This window comes from Prionailurus viverrinus, chromosome C2, assembly GCF_022837055.1.
Source record: "Prionailurus viverrinus isolate Anna chromosome C2, UM_Priviv_1.0, whole genome shotgun sequence".
Lineage (NCBI taxonomy): Eukaryota > Metazoa > Chordata > Mammalia > Carnivora > Felidae > Prionailurus > Prionailurus viverrinus.
In genome coordinates, this window is record NC_062569.1 from 106,247,317 (window position 1) to 106,254,216 (window position 6,900).

The window sequence follows — 6,900 nt, forward strand, 5'->3', positions numbered from 1 at the left end:
AACTAACAGTATTGATGTAGTATTGTTTTAGAGCCCACTTTCCAGATAAGCATTTTGAAGCAGCATTACGTTAACTAATTTGATTAAGAATACATAGTCGAGAAGGCAGGATTGATAACCAGTAAGCAAATTCCACATCCTTTTATGAATCATTAAGATCAGGGTAAATAAAACTATCTATGAAATGCTCAGATGTAAGGACTTTATGTCTTCCTGGTGAAATGTGGTTGGAGGAGAATGGAGAGCATCCTATTACCACCTCATCTGTGAGATTCAGTAGTGCAGGGACTAGACAAGTAATAGTGTTGTCTGACTGAGAGCCTGACTGATAAAGCAATATGTTCCATCCTTGCAGTAGTAATAAAACTCCTGAAATGGTCCGTAAAGCTCAGTAGCCAAGGGGGAAAAAGCAGATGAGCCACATGGAGATGCAACAGACGCCCAAGAGAAGAGCAGGAGCTTAATAAATCAGAAACGGACACTTGGTGCTGAGAAACTTACACTGACAAAAGTTTTCTAAGCAGAAATTCGCCAAGTTTCGCAAATATTTCAAGTACATATCTTAATATACTCAATATGAAATAATAAGCAGGAAACAGAGAATACAAAATTCCTTACTGTTTTCTTTACGATTGCCAGGGAATGCTCTCATTTCTGAAATGAAATAAAGTTTTTTTTTTTTCATCACGTTGGGAATTGTTGGGGGAAGCAGGGATAATGGTGGAGAATGAGAAGGTAGGTCCAGATTTGCAGAAATGGGGGCAGAAAACTAATGGGACCTGCCTCACAAACCCCATGAAAGTTCCACCAATCATAAATAAAGCTAATGAGACATCCATGGCCTACTTCCTAAGTGGAATCAAACAATGAATGTTGTACGGTGTATTTGATTCCTTTGAGGAGTAACAGTTCATTAAAATCTAGGTTTTGTTTACGTTGAACAATGTCCAATGAAAAGAACTAAGCAATGTTTTAATAGCAAAATGAAAGAAAACTGGGCGCACTTCAAATATCCACTTGCTAAAAATTGAATTAAAAATGTGATAGTTGTACAGCAAATTAGTATTCAGCAGTGAAAATACAGCTTACTGTATCAACTAAATGAATGTCACAAATTATGTTAAGTAAACAAAGTAAATGGAAAAATGAGTGCATGGTTTTATTTATAAAAAAGTTAATAAACACATAAAATAAAATACTGTTCCTTAGGAATACAGATATATGTGATAAAACTATTAAAAAATGTCATGAGTTACCTCTGGATAGGGAATAAAGGAATTGCTATTTGGAGGGTCACTGGTGTCCTTCAAAAGGAGTGATGATTAGTTTCTACTGGAAGAAAAATGTGCCAACATTCATTTTGAAATATTCTGTATACCTTTTGTGTAAATTACATATAGTGTAGAATCAACAGTTGACTATAAGTTAGTGTCCTCTCACTGAGTTGATTAGTACATTTGTTTCCATAATAAGCTAAAATTTTCCTTAGTTCACATTGCTTTCATATAAAAGGGTGTCATTGACATTCTTATGTGAGGGACACTGCGATGAGGACTTCATCCATTTTGACAAATCATCTATTTAATCAATGTTTGGATTCTCAGCATGACTAGTCATTAAGGACATGCAAATGAAAACCATATGATATCATTTCATGCCTATTAGAATGGCCATCACCAAAAACACAAGAGATAACAAATATTGGTGTGACTGTGGATCAAAAGGAACCCTTATGCACTGTTGATTAGACTGTAAATTGGTACAGCCACTATAGTAAACAGTATAGAGGATCCTCAAAAAGGTAAAAACGGAACTACCATATGATCCAGCAATTTCACTCTAGGGAATGCCCAAAGGAAACAAAAAACACTAACTTAGAAAGTTATCTGCATCCCTATCTTCACAGCAGGAGCATTATTTATAATAGCCACCACATAGAAACAACCTGTGTCCATCAATGGATGAACAGATAAAGAAGTTGTCACACATATATATCTTACTATTTGCAACAACATGGATGGGCCTTAAAGGCATTATGTTAAGTGAAATAAGTCGGACAAAGAAAGACAAATACTGTATGATTTCAGTTATATGGAGACTCTAAAAACAAAGCCAATGGGGCAGCTGAGTGGCTCGTTCGGTTCAGTATCTGACTTTGGCTCAGGTCATGCTCTCGCGGTCTGTGGGTTTGAGCCCCATGTCGGGCTCTGTGGTGACAGCTCAGAGTCTGGAGCCTGATTTGGATTCCATGTCTCCCTCTCTCTCTGCCCCTTCCCTGCATGCACTCTGCCTGTCTCTCCCAAAAATAAATAAAATTAAAAATAAATAAAAAAATAAATAAAAACAATACCAAAAAAAAAAAAAACTTAGAGAAAAAGAGATTAGGACTTGTGGCTACCAGAGGGGTGGGGGGAAGGGGAATTGGAAGAAGGTGGTCAAAAGGTACAAACTTCCAGGTATAAGGTAAAGAACTACTACGGATATAAGGGACAATATGATGACTATAGCTAACCCCACTGTATGATCTACAGGAAAGTTGTTAAAAGTATAAATCTGCAGAGTTCTCCCCACAAAGATATTTTTTTTCCTTTTTTTAACCTTCTTTTCTTTTTATCATATCCATATGAGAAGATGGATGTTAGCTGAATCTATCATAGTAATCATTTCACAATATACATAAATTAGACCATCATGCTAACCACCTTATACAGAGATATATGTCAATTATTTCTGCATAAAACAAACAAACAAAAACCCCCAATCTTGGGTCCACAAATAGTAGACTGAAGGTATGTTCGTACATGAGTGTTCAACGTCCATTTTGATTGTTATACATCAAGCGTAACATAATAATTTCACTTTCTTTGAGAATGATCTAGAAAATGAAAGTGATAGAATATTGAATTAAAATGAGCAAAGAACATGAGACAGTCTATTAGAAGATTCAATATGCATAAAAATGGAAATACTTCCAGTAAATAGTTGGGCTTTATATCTTAATAAACTTATGATAAGGGTCTCTGTTGCCTTCAAAAACTACAAAACTCTATCTCCCTGGGGCAGTGATGATCCTGCTCTGAGGGTCACTGAGAAGTGACAAAAATAACTGCATAAATAATGAAGTTTGTTCTTGCTCCAAACTGCTAAGAACAATGCAAGTTGATTTTCATGCCAGATTCCCCCCCCCCCCTTTTTTTCCTGTATGTCTTTTTAGGACCTTATTGTTTCCCTTACTAAAGCATAAAGAAAACATCACATACACACATTCCCACACTCACATATATAAAGAAACGGTGCAAAGGTTCTGGCACATTCAGACTGGAGCACAGGTCTTGTCAGGCACTGTGAGTGGGACCAGACTGCTTGACAACCCGATATAGAAGCATCGTTACCTGCAATGCAATTTCTGTGGAATTCGGGATTGCTCTCTAGAGCAATCCAGGGTCTTGAGAGGAGATCTCCTCAAAAAGATAAACTCAGTCGGGACAAGCAGAGGACCAAAACTCTGGGGCCAGGATTCTGAGAGCCCCGAGAATTCCACACTACCTCAAAACTCTTTCCACTTCAATTTTGAAATCAGACAGTGGAGGAAATAAAAGGTACTTTGGAGGGGAGAAGGGTAGTTTATGATGTTTCCCTTTTGATGGATTACCTGCTCTCTGGTACAGCAACTGAGAGAGACCGCAAGGTTACAGGGAACATAAACTGAAGGAGAGCACTGGCATTTCCTGAATTCTACACAGGTCCTGCGGCTTTGATACATGACTGCCGTGCGCAAGGCCATCAATTCTCTGTGTGGCACCGTGCCGAGTGGAATATGCAATTTGTGTGATTATGGTTATCATTAGTACATCACACTGAACAACAATTTTAGCTCTGTGAAGTAGAAGGAGGCGAGGCATCAGAGGGGCTTGGATTAAGGCTGACAAAGGAATGGAAAGAGGAGAGGAGAGAGTTTGGACAATTTATTTTAATCCCTTTGCTGCTGGTTTCCAATTCTTGACAACAGAGTACATATCTGGGCTGTATTCTGATAGATTGGTTTAGTGACAAGTTGGCCAAAGAATGCATCTTTTAAGAACCCCCAAGGTGATGCTTAGAAAAAATTTTAATGGTGCAAAAATGGATACATTATAGGTGGCTTCTTATGTGATTCAGTCCCCTGAAAACATCTATCTCTTTGCTCTGAGAAGCCTGGTACATATTGGCTAAACCTCTGGATTTTGTGAGATGGATTGGATATAAGATCTTTGAGTGACAGTACTTTTTTTGGTCCCCCTGTCCCTACAAGATTGCTTAACATGAAGTACACATCAATCAATAAATATAGATTTAATACATGAGGGTATTCATACTCTGAGTCAGTGATATCACTACTAATCTTCAGATGCTCTTGGACAATAGTTTCTCCATGTGGCATCTATTTTGAGAGTTGGAGGCACAGTATATTCTTGTAATGTCATGATAAAGTACATAAAGGAGGCTCAAGCCTTAACCTAAATTCTCAATGGTCTGAGATGGTATGTCTTCCCCAGTACCTGGGGCTAAATTTTTGAGTTCTGTGCTCTGTGCATTTCTGGGTTTTCCTATGCTATAAAAGCAGTGAATATTAGAAAGATGGAGGTTGCAATTAAATTATGGAAAATAAAGTCTCTGAATTGATAAAATTCAAAGAACATTCCAAGTATTTCAACTTTGAAACTTGGAACTGATTTTGGGCACCTGGGTGGCTCAGTCAGTTAAGAGCCTGACTTCAGCTCAGGTCATGATCTTGCAGTCAGTGAGTTTGAGCCCCACGTCAGGTTCTGTGCTGACAGCTCAGAGCCTGGAGCCTGCTTCCGATTCTGTGTCTCCCTCTCTCTCTGCCCCTCCCCAACTCCCATTCTATCTCTGTCTCTAAAAAACCAATAAATGTTATTATTATTATTTTTTTTTAACTTGGGACTGATTCCGTTAGAGCACACTATCCCTAGCCACTGGCTCTGCATGTCAGTAAGTCATGTCTTTCTATTGTTGTTTTTCCCAGTAACATTTTAGGGAGTCCTATTGTGGCCTCCATAGGGAGTTTTAAGCAGTATTAGTAAAAGCCCATAGAGGGTATTATTAATAGGGAGTTGTAGATACATATACCGTGGGATATCAGCAACAAGAAAAAAATATATATTGCTTAAAAACAATGCCTTAAATTAATGGCTTAAAATATATGGCTTAAAAACATAGATGTTGTAAAACTATTTGAAAATTTATTTTTTTAATGTTTATTTATTTTTCGGAGAAAGAGAGAAAGAGAGAGAGCATGAGCGGGAGAGGGTCAGACAGAGGGAGACGCAGAATCCGAAGCAGGCTCCAGGATCTGAGCTGTCAGCACAGAGCCCCGTGCAGAGCTTGAACTCACAAATTACAAGATCATAACCTGAGCCAAAGTCAGAAGCTTAACCAACTGAGCCACCCAGGCACCCCTTAAAACTATTTGAAAATTTAAATGAAACAAATCACTGAAAGCATTATAACATTAGGTAACTTGAAGTTACCTAATTTAAACTTTATTTGCTCAATACATGAATGGGGATTAATTCATTTCAAAGTTTTAATTTTCTTATTTAGGTAGATAAATTCAAAGGTCAAAATTTAAGTTTCCTTTTTAAGTTTATTTATTTATTTTGAGAGACAGGGAGAGAGAGGAAAAGAAAGACAATCCCAAGCAAGCTCTGCACTGTCAGCACAGAGCCTAATGTGGGGCTTGAACCCATCAACAGTGAGATCATGACCTGAGCTGAAGTCTAGTCAGATGCTTAACTGACTAAGCCACCCAGGTGCCCCCAAAGGTCAAAATTTAACTAGATTATTGACATTATGAAAATGCCAGCTATATACAATATGAGCTTAAAGGAACATCCAAACAATCATGACATAGTCAATTATATGAAAACTGAAAGCTGTGGCCACTGTGCCAGAAGTGATCTAATGTAAATTTTATTTTATTATATATATATATATATATATATATACATATATACATATATATGTATATATATATAATATATATACATATATACATATATACATATATACATATATATACATATATAATATATATACATATATATAATATATATATACATATATATACATATACATATACATATATATGTATATGTATACATATATATACATATATATACATATATATGTATATATATACATATATATACATATATATATACATATATATATATACATATATATAATACATCAAATTGTAATTAATTCAGAGATAACAATACTTTGAAGAAAGGGTGTAGAACCTTGAGCTTTCTACAAAAGGGACATTTTAATTGGCTCTAACATAGAGGCATTTGGGAGGGTATTTTGCCCCACTTATAACTGTATTTGAATGAAATGCTAGTGGAAGTTCACATTTTTGTTTTTGTTTCTTGATATTCTGTTGATTGTTTTCTTAAGGTCTATTCTCTAGAAGAGTTCTACAACTGGTAATGTTCCTAATATGAGGGGACTTTAGTCTTCTCCCAGTCAGGAGAATCTGAAATGTGTATTCTTCTTTGTGAATGATTGAGCTAACCTTGTGTTAAACAGTCAGTGATTCTGTGATGGTGTTTGGCTCAGTATGTTTCTTAGTGAAAATTGAAATTGTTGCAATTCATGGAGTAAAAATATTCATTTCAATTGTTTCCCAGGAAATTACAATAGTTGCTTTTTATATAGTTTATAATAGTGATTGTCTTTCTATGGGTGAAACTGTAGCTACTCTGTTTTTCCTTCTTTTACATTTTCACACGTACAGGTACACATAGATATTTCTATATAATGAATATGTACTTCCCTTTTAAAAGTAAATTACTTTAAAAATTTAAATAAGCAAGAAATGATCTCATTATGCAG